The following is a 17655-nucleotide window of genomic DNA, read 5'->3' as shown; positions in this document are numbered from 1 at the left end:
TGTATGGTCTGCAACAGCAGAGGCGTGGCCGACTTGTGTAAGAGCTTTGAAATGCTCGGACTTCCTGTCATGCAATCTTCTTTTTGTTTTGCCGATGTAGAAGGAATCACAGTCCCAACAACTGGCTTTGCATACTATTTTTGATCTTTGAGAACGACTGAAACGATCTTTGTAGGGAAAAAACACTGGAAAACTTGACCATTTACAGACTTCAAAAAAGTTGGTAAAATCTCTGTTAAATGTCCACATTTTCTTTGTAAATTACAATCTCTGTAAATTTGCACACTTACAGAGATTTTGTAACTCCATAAAAAGTCTGTAAAATTTAACACATTTTCGTCCTTACGATGACATAAAATGTGTACAAAATCTCAATAAAATCTATGTAAATTGAAGGAAAAATTTACAGAGATTTTATGCGATAAGTACAAAATGTCTGTAAAATCTCTTTACTTTCTCTGTAAAATTTACACGAGAAAAAATCTCTGTAAATCCATCCATATAAAATGTCAGTGTTATCTCTGTAAAAAGTGAGTGAGAAGAATGTATGAAATGTCTATAAAATGTCTACAAAAACCCTCAAAAAACTGGAGGGGAAAAGTATGTGAAATGTTTTTAAAATGTTGGTGTTTTAGTGCACAAAATCTCCGCAAAATGTTCACAGTATCTCTGTAAATTAAGTATTTAAAACCTGACAGAAGGCAGGAAATGTCAATAAAATGTCTGTAAAACTGGAGGGGTAAAGTATGTGAAATGTTTTTAAAATGTTGGTGTTTCAGTGCACAAAATCTTAGCAAAATGTTTACAATATCTCTGTAAATAATAGCATTTAAAATCTGACATAAGCCAGGAAATGTTAATAAAAAGTGAAATGGATGAAAGGTTAGTCGATTTTACGTAGAAAAAAGAACAAGTTCTAGAGTTTGTGAATGCATAAATTTTTATTTCAAATCTAAAAATAATCATTTGTTTATATTACTTTCAATAGAATCTAAGTGTACCATAAAATTCTTGCAACACGTTCAATAAAATAATTCAATTAATAACATGAGTTGCCATGGCAACTTTTTCTACAGTGCCAGAATGGTGTCCACTTTCGAAAAAACCCACGTCCTATGAATGCGATTTGTCAACCATGATTTATAGCTGATGAAATGGTACAATGTATACTCGTGAAACTTGGGAATAATTCCACTTGTGTTTTGTCCAAAATCAAATAATTTTTCTTGCCTTAAGGTTTATGAAATTATTTGATTTTGGACAAAGCATGTGTGAAATTATTCCCTAAATTCACTCATCACTATTTGATAACCCATACAAATTCATCAAATAAGGAATAAAATATATGCAAGGGATTTCATTATTATTAAATAAGTATAAAAATCTGGCTTATGTTACCCCAATTACAAATAAAGTTGTTAGAAATGGGCACGGCTTATCTGCGGGAAGATCTGAAAAAGGCTGCCTCTGGTGGCCAGTTTTCCATCTTTGCATCCACTTTTATGCCTAGTCGCATGTACTAAGCTACAAACGTTCCGCTCATGTTCTTGTTGTAATGCAAAAAAATCTATGGCAAAACTGTGTTTAAGAAATTCCTGTCCACAAATACCAGAAAAAGATCAATCATATGTCCAAGTTGGTAAAAACGATGTTCATTACATTAAAGTGCTAAAATTACATTAAAGTATTTTCCGTTTCAATATTAGTGAATAGTGAGTTAACGTTCGATGAACAGTGGATGAACTTGACTTCTAAAGACTAGGCATTGGATTTCTTTTGTTTTCTGTCAAAAAACTTTTTTCCGTAAATTTGAGCTGGTAAGGTCAGGGTGCAGCTTACCTCCGGGTTTACAGTTCACCTGCCAGTTCAGTTGGGTAATACTAGCATACTAAAACAAATTAACTGCATGGATTACCTGCATGGGTACACCTACTTTTCAAGTTACATCAAACTGTATGAGGTGTGCCACCCGCCAGTTCCGACGAAAAATACTACAAATTAGTATACTATGACAAATTAACTGCATGGTTAGACCGAATTTACAAGTTACATCGAACTGTATGAGGTGCGCCACCCGCCAGTTCAGATGAAAAATACAACAAATTAGTATACTATGACAAATTAACAGCATGGTTAGACCGAATTTTCAAGTTATATCCAACTGTATGAGGTGTGCCACCCGCCAGTTCAGATGAAAAATACTACAAATTAGTATACCATGACAAATTAACTGTATGGTTAGACCGAATTTACAAGTTACATCGAACTGTATGAGGTGTGCCACCCGCCAATTCCGATGAAAAATACTACAAATTAGTATACTATGACAAATTAACTGCATGGTTAGACAGAATTTACAAGTTACATCGACCGTATGAGGTGTGCCACCCGCCAGTTCAGATGAAAAATACTACAAATTAGTATACTATGACAAATTAACTGCATGGTTAGACCGAGTTTACAAGTTACATCGAACTGTATGAGGTGCGCCACCCGCCAGTTCAGATGAAAAATACAACAAATTAGTATACTATGACAAATTAACTGCATGGTTAGACCGAATTTACAAGTTACATCGAACTGTATGAGGTGTGCCACCCGCCAGTTCCGACGAAAAATATTACAAATTAGTATACTATGACAAATTAACTACATGGTTAGACCGAATTTACAAGTTACATCGAACTGTATGAGGTGTGCCACCCGGCAGTTGAGATGAAAAATACTACAAATTAGTATACCATGACAAATTAACTGCATGGTTAGACCGAATTTACAAGTTACATCGAACTGTATGAGGTGCGCCACCCGACAGTTCCGATGAAAAATACTACAAATTAGTATACTATGACAAATTAACTGTATGGTTAGACCGAATTTACAAGTTACATCGACTGTATGAGGTGTGCCACCCGCCAGTTCAGATGAAAAATACAACAAATTAGTATACTATGACAAATTAACTGCATGGTTAGACCGAATTTACAAGTTACATCGAACTGTATGAGGTGTGCCACCTGCCAGTTCAGATGAAGAATACTACAAATTAATATACTATGACAAATTAACTGCATGGTTTTTAAGTCACAAGGGAGAAGCATACATGTAAATCCACAAAACGCCATTCAGGGAACGTTTTCCAGAGACTTTGCCCCGCCCCGTACGAGACATCGAGATGTCTCGTACGGGATGTCAATGTCATTTCAAGTAATGTCTTTGATGGAACGAAAAAGACTTAGCGATAACTGTAAGCTACTGTAAGAAAAACAAAAGCGGTACATTAATACTATTTTTTTCTGGTAATCCCAGGGCGTTCTCCTATTCCAACACAGCGATGAGTTCATAGATTGAAGGGCGTTTGTCCCGGGGTCTTCATTTTATTTTTGACACACCCGCCCGGATTCTCCAAAATTACTCGTTTAGCAACTCTCAGTGAACTTGCAGTCCTCATGGGTAGCAAGTCTAGAATATCGAATACTATTTTTCTCCCAAATGGTTGATCATTTGGGGACTTGGTCGAGGAGAACATGTAAGGAGAATATATGTTGATAGAACGGAAGGTGTTCCACTGTTTTTCTATAATTATCAGCTATTGTTTTCAACGGTTCGCTCTCCTCTTTCACAATCAAGATTCGACACCAGCTTTTAAGAGATTTGACTATATTACATGTATCTCCTGCAGATTGGCCCTGTATCAAAGAAAACAAAATTAAGGATATTAATGTTAACTGATTTTCCTTCAGGTTACACAAATACATGTACCTACATTATAAAATTATTTACAAAACTGGTTCTGCCTTCAGATAACAACAGTCCAAACTATACTGACTACCCAAGAGAGATAGAACTCATTAGTACAATGTACAAAATAATAATTATTACAAAATTGGTTCTGCCTTCAACAAAAGTCCAAAATTGGACTGACTACCCAAGAGAGACAAAACTCATTAGTACAAAATAATAATTATTACAAAATTGGTTCTGCCTTCAGATAACAACAGTCCAAACTGGACTGACTACCCAAGAGAGACAGAACTCGTTAGCGCAAAATAATAATTATTACAAAATTGGTTCTGCCTTCAGATAACAACAGTCCAAACTGGACTGACTATCCAAGAGAGACAGAACTCGTTAGCGCAAAATAATAATTATTACAAAATTGGTTCTGCCTTCAGATAACAACAGTCCAAACTATACTGACTACCCAAGAGAGACAGAACTCATTAGCACAAAATAATTATTATTACAACATTGGTTCTGCCTTCAGATAACAACAGTCCAAAACTGGACTGACTACCCAAGAGAGACAGAACTCATTAGTACAAAATAATAGTTATTACAAAATTGGTTCTGCCTTCAGATAACAACAGTCCAAACTGGACTGACTACCCAAGAGAGACAGAACTCATTAGCACAAAATAATTATTACAACATTGGTTCTGCCTTCAGATAACAACAGTCCAAAACTGGACTGACTACCCAAGAGAGACAGAACTCATTAGTACAAAATAATAGTTATTACAAAATTGGTTCTGCCTTCAGATAACAACAGTCCAAAACTGGACTGACTACCCAAGAGAGACAGAACTCATTAGCACAAAATAATGATTATTACAAAATTGGTTCTGCCTTCAGATAACAACAGTCCAAAACTGGACTGACTACCCAAGACGGACAGAACTCATTAGTACAAAATAATAATTATTTCAAAATTGGTTCTGCCTTCAGATAACAACAGTCCAAACTGGACTGACTACCCAAGAGAGACAGAACTCATTAGTACAAAATAATGATTATTACAAAATTGGTTCTGCCTTCAGATAACAACAGTCCAAAACTGGACTGACTACCCAAGACGGACAGAACTCATTAGTACAAAATAATAATTATTACAAAATTGGTTCTGCCTTCAGATAACAAGAGTAAAAAATGGACTGACTACCCGAGAGAGACAGAACTCGTTAGGGTAAAATAAAAATGATGAAAAAGACTGGTTGTGCCTTTTGATAACAAAAGTCAAAAACAGACTATCACATACAAGAAATTATTTAAAATGCAATCTGTTTTGCAATAATAATTTAATATTATAGATACTTTTAAAGATTACATCGAAACTGATCAATGTACTTCAGGTCTGGTTAAGCTAGCAGCTTAAGGCTGTATTCTGTCTATTACATATATGTAGTCTGTTTCAGCCTGACCTCTACTCAAAAACAACAAACAGCACTTTCCTATGCTGAATTTCTCATTGGGCTAGCTCTGGGGCATTGAGGTACACAAGCAACCCCACCGTGACAAGATATGGACTATGAGGTGGTTGCAAAGTACAAAATGATCAGAAAATCATCTGGCATTACACATAGTAAACTCCCAGGAGTCAATCGGTTTAGTAAAAATTTACAAACTAACAAACAAAACAAATGACAAATTATCCTAATGATCTTTTGCTTATTAGCTTGGCTCCACATAACAAGCTAAATTATGCTTCACGAATTATTATTATTATTATCATTATCATTATCATTATCATTATTAGGATATGTTGGGCAACTGTGTTTTCCATGCTCGACTGGTTATTTCATATTTAACAAGCCTGAACGCAATAATAATAGTTTTATTGAAAATGCCCCCAAAATAGAGAGAAATCTACTGACTTCATTGTGTAACTGTATATTTTCAGCTGACATGTACCCTTTCCATCATTTTGTAGAGCATGGAATATTAGCTCATATACTAGGATGGCAGGGCCAATGAAAACTTCTGAATTGTATTACACAATGATAAAATTTTTAATATTTATTATGTTTATAGACATCACAAAATTTACATACAGTCTCACTTTGAAAGAGAGCACAAAACAATTTATCCCATTGGTCTCTGTGCAATGTACATGTATGTAGTGTTTCCATGGTACTTTTAAAAATACAAGAGTTTCCTTAAATAACAGTTACCTTCCTTTTAGAAAAGCCCCATTCAAGACAATCTCCACCTGCCCTTTTTAGCTGCCAAAGACCTAATACATTGCCCTGAAACAAAATATGGACATATGAAAACCCTACCAGGTCAGCTTCATGACCCGACATACATGTAATGGTTATGGTACATGTAGGAGCTGTGGAAATTTGACCCGCTAGAATTCCTTGTTGACACCCTGGCTTACAAACTTATATGGAAGCCTGTGACAACATCCCAAAGTGTCCACCTTACCAAACTGACCATTTTGTACATGTAATAAAATCAATAATAATTATTTATTGTTGAATTTTTCATACTTTTTTATTGATAATGTCTGATTTAGTGTTTCACTCATAAATTTGATCTTTTTTTGAGGGTGCCTGGGCATAAAGCACTCAAAGCACTAGCTTGTGAGATTTCCCATATCCAATTAAAACAGTGGAGCAATCATGCCAAAAATTGTCCCTTAAAACAAAAGTTTTGCGATATAAGAATTCCTCAAGATGGCTTTTAGTGTATTGTTATGAATATGCTATTTCCGAGTTCCTGTCTGCTTCCTCTTCAAAGCGAGTCTAAGTGCGAAGTCTTTGTGATGGTAATTAGATCTACATGTACATATGAATGAAAACTAATTTTCAGGAGAAAAACTTTGCACTTAGACTCGCTTTGAAGAGGAGGCAGACATGAACTCCGAAATGGCTTATTAGATTAACAACCCTCTCCCTCCTGAGAGTGACACTTATAGATTTTACTCTGTCTAATGCCAGACTATTTTACTCGTCAATGGGGGCCTCTTCAGGGATGAATGGGTTAATTACTCATCAAATAAAATTTGAGGTTTTGATGGGAGAAATTGCAATATTAACTGCATCACAATATGATTGGTATATTTAGATGGCTAGCTCTACTACATAACAGTACATGTACATTGTACAGGGTTCTCCCTAGTTTTCAGCGCAACAGGTATGGCACCTGTATTTTTTTTTTCACACCGGTAAAGCAATTGGTTAATGTTGGAGGTTCTGCAAAGGATAAGCGACTTCTGAGCGTTTGCAGGCAGTAATAAGTGCTCTTACAAGCAGCAAATTTTACCGGTAGCTTTATCAATGTTTCATGAAAAATGCTAGTAATGCAAATGCTTTTGAGTAGTCTACTATGGAATACCCCACAAGACAACTGCATTTTTTTTGCTACGGCTCACATACATGTACATGCAAACAAGCAAGTGACAAGTAACAAGCGAGAAAGCTTGTATACCATGTCATAGGAAATAGTTACATATCACCCTGCACAAGCAATGTGGCATACAGCCGAATATATGCTGTGCAGTTATTGACTGATTGGTTAAATCTTTTTATGACTTGATATAAAGGGCTTCACATTACTGAACATGTGACATTGTTTGCACAAGGAGCCAGAGCCAGCCAAATTTTTGCGCGGCCCATCAAAGAAATTTGAACGCAAGGTTAAACAGAGATGTATCCAGGTTTTCAAATTTGGAGGTCCTTTGGACCCCTTTTTGAAAAATTTGGGGGTCCATTGCAAAATTTTGGGGGTCCAGCTAATTAATATTCAAGAATTAATATGCGATCTATTGCCTCTTAATTGCTGTTGCAGTACCCTTTCAGATTTCTAATTGCACAAAAATAAAGTCTTATCCCTCCCAACGAATATGTACTTAAAATGATCAATTTCTTTGAAACTGTTGTGCCTGTTGATTCATCGATCAAAATGTATGTACTGTCAAAGCTCCATCGATCACATTGAAATCTGTATGCTGTAGGAACTGTTGGCTCCAGTTGATAAATGATCTAGATCTCCACAGAAAAAAAAACAGAACTGAATCTCAATTTTCCGTAAAAGAGCATCATTTATTTTAACTACACTTGAGGCGTAATATAGGAACAAAAGAGTAAACAAATGTTAGCGATCGATGCACAGTTCATCGTCGGCCCGTGCGGCCGTGGCTTCGCCATGGCCAATGCTAATAATCCCGGCATGTGCAATCGATAAAACCGATAATCGATAACATTCGATAACAATCGATAAAAATTAGTAAATTGTATCGGAAATCGATTAAAATCGATAAAAGGACACGTTGTGAGTAATCGATAATTATCGATTTTTAAATTAATGTTATCGATTTTATCGAATTTCTAAAATGTATCAAATCTTCCATAAAAACACTCTTACGATTCAATGAATCAAGTAGGACGAATTTAAAGATTTATTTAACAAATCGATAATTGAATGAATACTGATAATCAAATAATATTAACACGATTCCCTGGCATGATTCAACGGGGAAACGCAACATAACATAACCGCTTTTTGTATTTACTCAGAAACTGTTCAAGCTAAATGTCGTAATGACATCCTACAAATACATGTACTACGAAGTACGAAGCTGCGTAGTTGTAATGCTAGACATTGTCTCCAGTAAATGTCAGCAAAACCCTCGCCGCCGCAAAAATCATACTACAAATCAGAGCTAAAATCATTCTATAAATAAGTAAAACGAAGTAAATGATGAACTCCGCAACTAAAGCAGAAGAGAGGTAATGAAACAAAAATAACTGATATAAATTTGAAAGGAACTCAACATTAAGAAGCTCAGAAAACATGTTTGTAAATGCCAATAAAATTAACATTAAAATGATTATGATCAAAGTGCGCCTTTTCCTCTGTGGATCATACATGATCCACAAAGGCAGAGGATGCGTGTCATTTCTAAACTGATTCCAATAATTTTGGCGAGAGCGTTCTGAGGTTTTTTGACTGTGGACTGATTTGCTGCTGTGGGCACGAGAATATGTTGCTTCTCTGTTTTATATTAAATTAAAACGCTGTCCACATAGAAGCAGTTTTATTTTGTATGGTTTTTGATACTCCGTTAAAATCGATTAATCGATAAAATCGATATCGTTAAATACGCGGAAGACTGTGAGTATCGATTTCTATCGATTGATCGCTAAAATCGATATCGAATAATTAAAAATTATCGATTGATATCGATTTATCGAACGGTTTTCCGATATCGGTTTTTATCGATTGGTCATACCGGGTAATAATCAAGCGATTGAATACATTCAAGTTTCATGTTCAACACGTTAATTATAACACTAACTCCGAAAAAAAGTTGCATAATTTGCAAAACAGACAAGTTACGTGCAAAACAAGAACCGAGACGACGATGACACGTGCGCGCCCGGAATTAATTTTTTTATCAACAGGGTCGCACAAAACAAAAATTTAACATACTTTGCCTTTGGATTCTCTGTTATTTCGCTCACGATAAGCGAACTAATGCTTGAAATTTACTTGGAAAGCATGCAACAAACTGAACTTCGACCGAAATGTTTTATTATCACTGGCGGCAGATCGAAAAGTGTCGCCGATTGTCTCACTTAAAAAACAGCTCAGATCATGTCACGCAACACGTGCGAATTCAAAACTCGACTTCTGAAGCTGGACATAATGGTTGACAAAATGAAATTATTGGACTACAAAAATCCGAAAATAGCAGCTAACCTTGAAATTTAAGGAACTCAATCATTTCTCCGTTGTGAGAAATGGGAATGTTCAATTTCCTTGTGAAATACGCCGTTCGCATGATTTTCCTGGCGTTGGTAATTTGTATAAACATTCGATTTTTTTTCTGCGTCCAATTGGACCCTTTGTTCCATATTCTATCCGTCCAAAAGGAAAACGAGTGCGTCCCAGGACGCAATGACGCACTCTGGATACATCTCTGGTTAAATTCCTAGAATACTTTTTCTCACAGTCCAGGAACGAAGGTGTGAAAAAGCAACGTGATCCCAAACCACACGTCAATAATAATAACACCGTAACTGTTCATTAAAGTTGTTAAGATCGAGATCACGTAGTGCAGTATGACACAGGAATAAAAATAGTAACAGTAGAACCGAAAGAGTTAATTCTTCATGTGAATCGTTCCATGCCTGTTTATATTATTTTCTCGTCATCATGTCACACACCAGGCAGTTACTTTAATGTTTAACTCCTCATTTCACAACAAAAGTAAATGCGGTATTGCCAGGCTTGCGGATTTGTTTAATCTAACAGAAGTACCGATAAAAGAGAGGGGCTACATGTATATGTATTTTCGTCACAATGAGAAGATATGAGCTTCCGCGTTTACTGGCTTGACGGCGCAGGATACATTGTGTAAAACTGCTTTAGTTGGGCAGCGTGCTGGCAGTCGTTGGGGAACGACAAGCACTGATCAGATAGAGAAGTCTTCTTAAATGCGAAGAGGGTGAGTGGTCGCGTAGACGAGAATTTCAACTTATATGGTGGCCCAATGTCTATTCGCAAGCAAAATACTGGACATTTGCGACAGATATTCTTTCTCGGACACACTGCACTCGTAAATTAACTCATTCATGAGGATTTGGCGTAGTAACTTTTAGGTCTACAGGGGCACCCAACGTCAATTTTCGGAAAATATCTGTTCGGAAGACGATTTGATATCTAGAATTTTCGGAACATTTGTTGTAAAATTTCTTGCTTGCCTGTCTCTCCTAGGATTTTCGAACATCTGAAAAATGGTATAATTGCCCATTTTTAACGGATTTTTACCCTAAAAAGGTCACCTAGAATTTTCGGGAACCTCTTTTCTGGCTGAAATTTTCGAAAAGGTAAGTTTTAAACCCTATAATTTTCGGATCATCAGACTATCAGCTAGGAAATCCGAACAGATGAAAAATTTTTAGGGGATAAAAATATGCCTATATCTACCGTTTAAATACTAAAATACGTTTAACAATGTTAAGTTTAAGTGGTTTTGAACTATATTCTCGTTGGGTGCCCCTGGGTCTAGTGAAGAACTTATAAAAAAGGGCACTCGAATTCTCCTTCCCTCTTTCTCCTCTGATGAAAAGACAATAAAACATGTGCAATATATAGGATATGCAATTTAAACAATAAAAATTGTCAATGTCAAGTGTTTGTCTCTCTGTAAAGAATTCTCTATAGGGTAGACATTGAAAGCTATTTTGTTCAGAAAATTTGGTTCATTCATAAAAGGAGTAATTTTCAATAATGTACATGTACAAACATTACCGTGACTTTCTTTAACTGATCTTGTGTTGCCTGAAAATTATAAACCTAAATGGTATGATATGAAACACCAAAAGCACCCATTGAATGAAAGTCAGTATACATGTAGATAGTTATAAACTGCATGACAACGACAGTGTCAGCAATTATTCGGTGCCCTTGAATTAAATTTGATTTTTGTCAGCCTTTTCAGGTGATCAGTTGTTTCTTTGTTGTACTTACATCCAGTGTAAGAAATATGGGAAACATAAAAATCCCAGTGAGTTAATAGATTGTATACCTCAGGTATATGCTACCCAAGAGGTTACAAAGTGAAATGGTGAAAGAGTGAGTTATGGATTGTATACCTCAGGTATATGCTACCCAAGAGGTTACAAAGTGAAATGGTGAAAGAGTGAGTTATGGATTGTATACCTCAGGTATATGCTACCCAAGAGGTTACAAAGTGAACTGGTGACACAGTGAGTTAATAGATTGTATACCTCAGGTATATGCTACTCAAGAGGTTACAAAGTGAAATGGTGACACAGTGAGTTATGGATTGTATACCTCAGGTATATGCTACCCAAGAGGTTACAAAGTGAAATGGTGACACAGTGAGTCATGGATTGTATACCTCAGGTATAAAAATTATGCTACCCAAGAGGTTACAAAGTGAAATGGTGACACAGTGAGTTATGGATTGTATACCTCAGGTATATGCTACCCAAGAGGTTACAAAGTGAAATGATGACACAGTGAGTAAATAGATTGTATAACCTCAGGTATATGCTACCCAAGAGGTTACAAAGTGAACTGGTGACACAATGAGTTAATAGATTGTATACCTCAGGTATATGCTACCCAAGAGGTTACAAAGTGAAATGGTGACACAGTGAGTTATAGATTGTATACCTCAGGTATATGCTACAGTACCCAAGAGGTTACAAAGTGAAATGGTGACACAGTGAGTCATGGATTGTATACCTCAGGTATATGCTACCCAAGAGGTTACAAAGTGAACTGGTGACACAGTGAGTTAATAGATTGTATACCTCAGGTATATGCTACTCAAGAGGTTACAAAGTGAAATGGTGACACAGTGAGTTATGGATTGTATACCTCAGGTATATGCTACCCAAGAGGTTACAAAGTGAAATGGTGACACAGTGAGTCATGGATTGTATACCTCAGGTATAAAAATTATGCTACCCAAGAGGTTACAAAGTGAAATGGTGACACAGTGAGTTATGGATTGTATACCTCAGGTATATGCTACCCAAGAGGTTACAAAGTGAAATGATGACACAGTGAGTAAATAGATTGTATAAACTCAGGTATATGCTACCCAAGAGGTTACAAAGTGAACTGGTGACACAATGAGTTAATAGATTGTATACCTCAGGTATATGCTACCCAAGAGGTTACAAAGTGAAATGGTGACACAGTGAGTTATGGATTGTATACCTCAGGTATATGCTACCCAAGAGGTTACAAAGTGAAATGGTGACACAGTGAGTCATGGATTGTATACCTCAGGTATAAAAATTATGCTACCCAAGAGGTTACAAAGTGAAATGGTGACACAGTGAGTTATGGATTGTATACCTCAGGTATATGCTACCCAAGAGGTTACAAAGTGAAATGATGACACAGTGAGTAAATAGATTGTATAACCTCAGGTATATGCTACCCAAGAGGTTACAAAGTGAACTGGTGACACAATGAGTTAATAGATTGTATACCTCAGGTATATGCTACCCAAGAGGTTACAAAGTGAAATGGTGACACAGTGAGTTATAGATTGTATACCTCAGGTATATGCTACAGTACCCAAGAGGTTACAAAGTGAAATGGTGACACAGTGAGTCATGGATTGTATACCTCAGGTATATGCTACCCAAGAGGTTACAAAGTGAACTGGTGACACAGTGAGTTAATAGATTGTATACCTCAGGTATATGCTACTCAAGAGGTTACAAAGTGAAATGGTGACACAGTGAGTTATGGATTGTATACCTCAGGTATATGCTACCCAAGAGGTTACAAAGTGAAATGGTGACACAGTGAGTCATGGATTGTATACCTCAGGTATAAAAATTATGCTACCCAAGAGGTTACAAAGTGAAATGGTGACACAGTGAGTTATGGATTGTATACCTCAGGTATATGCTACAGTACCCAAGAGGTTACAAAGTGAAATGGTGACACAGTGAGTCATGGATTGTATACCTCAGGTATATGCTACCCAAGAGGTTACAAAGTGAAATGGTGACACAGTGAGTTAATAGATTGTATACCTCAGGTATATGCTACTCAAGAGGTTACAAAGTGAAATGGTGACACAGTGAGTTATGGATTGTATACCTCAGGTATATGCTACCCAAGAGGTTACAAAGTGAAATGGTGACACAGTGAGTCATGGATTGTATACCTCAGGTATAAAAATTATGCTACCCAAGAGGTTACAAAGTGAAATGGTTACACAGAGAGTTATGGATTGTATACCTCAGGTATATGCTACCCAAGAGGTTACAAAGTGAAATGATGACACAGTGAGTAAATAGATTGTATAACCTCAGGTATATGCTACCCAAGAGGTTACAAAGTGAACTGGTGACACAATGAGTTAATAGATTGTATACCTCAGGTATATGCTACCCAAGAGGTTACAAAGTGAAATGGTGACACAGTGAGTTATGGATTGTATACCTCAGGTATATGCTACAGTACCCAAGAGGTTACAAAGTGAAATGGTGACACAGTGAGTCATGGATTGTATACCTCAGGTATATGCTACCCAAGAGGTTACAAAGTGAAATGGTGACACAGTGAGTTATGGATTGTATACCTCAGGTATATGCTACAGTACCCAAGAGGTTACAAAGTGAAATGGTGACACAGTGAGTCATGGATTGTATACCTCAGGTATATGCTACCCAAGAGGTTACAAAGTGAACTGGTGACACAGTGAGTTAATAGATTGTATACCTCAGGTATATGCTACTCAAGAGGTTACAAAGTGAACTGGTGACACAGTGAGTTAACAGATTGTATAACCTAAGGTATATGTGACCCAAGAGCTTACAAAGTAAAATGGTGTGACAGTGAGTTAAGGATTGTATACCTCAGGTATATGCTACTGTACACAATTAATTATTAATAGCATAGCTGTAAATTTAATTTTGTATACTCTTTCGCATCAACTTTTAGGCCATGCTTTAACTTGCTTTTTCTGTGCACTTAGATCGCTTAGAAGTAATTCCAGGTTTCACCTGAAAGGATTGTGATTGTGCATAGACCTCAAAAACCCAACTCCTCCCGCTCACCTCCCAAATACACAAGAATGTCAATTAAATTAGCTACAAGCTTCATGTACTTACTCCTGTTCCACTTAATTTTGTCAGATTTACCATCATTTTCTGCCACCCTTCATCTGGGATTGTGGCCTCAAAAGAACCCAGTCAGGAAGTCGAAATTTGTCCGGACATCCGGAACAATAACCAAGCGATCAAGTCCAAAGAAATTGGATAATTTATATTTTGGTCAAATTGATGGAAATAAGATTTGTCATCAAGATACTTTATTTGGGTGGGATTGACGGAGGTATTGACAATTAATGGGAGATCAAAGCGAGATAATCTCCCAGGCGGTTTCTTCTGAAGTGTAACCGACCTTTCAGTGAAATCTAGTGTCAAAGGAGTAATCTTATTAAGCGCCCAGTCCAAAATTTAGCTCGCTCTGGCTCCTCGTGCATGAGAAACCAGTGAAGGTACATGTAGGTATACAGGTGACAAGGGTGTAACTACAGAATAACCGGCCACTATTGTGCTCTTGTAGTGGCATCGTTTGAAGAACAAGGCATCTGCAAGTGGCGAATAAGGGGCTGGCTATACAGAGATCCATATATGACATGTAATTCCCTATTCGTTATTATTCTTATTGCCTTAAATGGCCTTAATACAATATAAAGTGAAATTACTAAGGGAGTAGGTCTGCAAAAGTAATGACTGTGCTGAGGCCCTCCTTGGCGTTTTGGGAAACGAGGGAAGATGGCTATTTTGAACTGGGGAACAGAGGAAAAATGACAAAATGTCTTAGGAACAAGGCGACATAAACAATTTTAGGGAGCAAAAAGCCGGGTACAAGTTTGAAAGTAAATTGGGCGGAGAACAAGGGAACAAAACTTTAAAATTTTAAGCCATTTAAACTTAAATCAGGTTTGTAAGTAAGATGACGACTTACCGAAAACACCTCCGGCAGTCTTTTGCTTTTCGGATCTTTTGAATCTTCCCGCCCATTCGCTAAATGTAGCTGTTCGGCCAGGCCACCCTTTGTTCCAAACGTTCGTAGAACTCCCTTTACGTTTTGAAGAAGGTCTCTATTTTTGCCATGAAGTCTTCACCGATTAACCCTTTCGGAGACTGTCTGAGGTTGAATCATGTCACTGGCGTGTATCTTTGTGGCGAATGCTGATTATCTGACCTGAATTGTCGTTGCCCTTTCTTCCGGATTCCGTCGATTTTTACTGGGTTTATTTGGTGGAATGCGTGCTACTTCACCGCACAAAATGTTAAGGAATCGCAAAGATCCAACTTTGGTCGTACAACAAGGGAAAAAGAGAGGAAGAGCACATGCATTGATCGCCCGCGCGAAAAACCAAACCGATAATTCAAACCGATCTCGTTCCCAGAGTCTTTGCGGCGGACAAAGTTGTTGAATCATGTAATTATTGTCAAATGTCCACAATCCTTCTCTTTGTGCCAACATCCAATCACAACCCGTTGCGAGCCCAGTGCGATTCCTGGGGCGCTTTCATTTTGGGTGGAAAAGCCGGGGAGAATTTTCTGCTTTAAAGGTGCAGAGCAAATTTCCTCAATCAAAATATGGAACGGGGGAAAGTGTGTTCCTTTTGAGATTTCCTTTTCTGTTTTTCTCAAGAGACTGGATACTAATCATTTAGAATAACAAATATGGCTGCCGGATTTTCGATCATTACTTCATAAGAAGTAATTCTCACCTGCAGCTACGGGCTATGAAAGCACCCACGTTAATTGACTGAAACCCGCACGATTAATTTGGGCAGCTAAACACCAATGATATTTTTTTTTCTTTTTTCAAGGAGCATGGTAAAGTCTGCTTACTAGCCTACATTACTTTCTCAATCTCATTCTGTGCTGGAACTCCTATATCACAAAGGCCTTGATTTACATGTTATTTGCATGATTCATCCCAGCAATTTACATGAAATTTACACAGAAAAACTATTTTATGGGCGGGTTGTGTCAATTTACATAGATTTTATGGCCTTTGCAATTGTTGTAACCAATTAAAACGGTCTAATCTTGTGAGGCCCTAAGTACCCGTTTATTTGGAGAAAAATTGTCCCGGGAAGAAGGGTCACTCGCTTACCGGAGTTACCCTGGACCAGCCAACTTTTCCTACATTTCCCTATAAAATGCAATTTAAGTAAACTGTTTACATGAGGAAAAAAAGGGCTCGGCTAGAAGGGAAACCCACCTAGCCGGGTCACCCTTTGTCAACGGTAAGGTCGCCCTCCTGGCCAGGCCAACTTTATTCCATGTAACTACTTTAGCTCGCTCAGTGGAGTCAACTTGGTCGAGGCAAGATGATGAGAGGATGCACGAGTGCTATCTTCCCAGTCTCCTGATGATCGAAACTGAGGCGGGCAGTTCTTGACTCAGGGAAAAAGGTTAGTTCTTTTCTCACACAAACGCTAGCTAAAGACCCGGCTGGAAGGGTGACCATCTTTCGAGGACAACTTTTATCCATATCAACAGGGCCTAAAACTTGATCCAAGTCGAACTATTAAAACACATACCGATAGGCATTTTATAGGTTGCAACCGGCGAACTTTTGATAAACCGAACTCAGTGCAACATGCAGGGCTATTTCAACAGTTTCCTACATAATTTAATTAGGTAATAAATATTTGACACTCAAAATCATCGTGAACAGGGCATACTGATCCAAAATCATTTGGTAACTTAGACAGGACACGCATGATCATGATAAAGCGCAATTTACAGACATTTTATGAGACATGACCAAACGGCGTAAAATCTTTGTAAATTTTCGATTTATAGACATTTTTGCAAGATTTTATAAAGTCTGTAAATTTCAAGTATTTCCTCTTGCTGTAACTCCGATAATTTACAAACATTTTACAGACATTTTATAGAGCTTTACTCAACAAAACTCTGTAAAATATCTGTAAAATAAATTTACAAAGATTTTATATTTATGGGGTTAAGTGTTAAAGTCTATAAATTTATTATTTACAGACATTTTATGAAGTCTGTAAATGGTCCAAATTTTCCAGTGAAAGACTTAACCCTGCAAGTGTTTTGAAAAATAACCCTAAGATTGACACAGCCATACAACTTACTAATACAAGATTTAACACGTCGAGTAAGAGCCTCACTTTGAAAGCCCAAAAAAGGCAAGACAAGAATGATAACTTTCTTAGGAACAGTGGCGGCAGGTTCAGCAGACCTGTTCTTTTGTCTGTTCAAAACATCATTAATGTTATAACAAAGAACGCCTCTTGGGTAACCATTTTGAAGGAGAGTGTTCTTGAGATCGAAGAGAGTCGACTGTAACAAGGAAGAACTCGAG

The 17655-nt window shown here is 37.1% G+C and overlaps 1 long non-coding RNA gene across 1 annotated transcript; it reads right to left on the bottom strand.

Moving 5' to 3' along the window:
* Positions 1-893: 893 nt before the first annotated feature.
* On the bottom strand, positions 894-15709 carry LOC138000469 (uncharacterized). The gene is made up of 3 exons (XR_011123131.1): positions 15262-15709; positions 5952-6026; positions 894-3689 (listed from the first exon to the last, which is right to left on the bottom strand). It is a non-coding gene; the product is annotated as an uncharacterized lncRNA (long non-coding RNA).
* Positions 15710-17655: the final 1946 nt, after the last annotated feature.

Source organism: Montipora foliosa, chromosome 4 (genome assembly GCF_036669935.1).
Source record: "Montipora foliosa isolate CH-2021 chromosome 4, ASM3666993v2, whole genome shotgun sequence".
Lineage (NCBI taxonomy): Eukaryota > Metazoa > Cnidaria > Anthozoa > Scleractinia > Acroporidae > Montipora > Montipora foliosa.
This window is presented reverse-complemented; position numbering and strand designations above follow the sequence as displayed.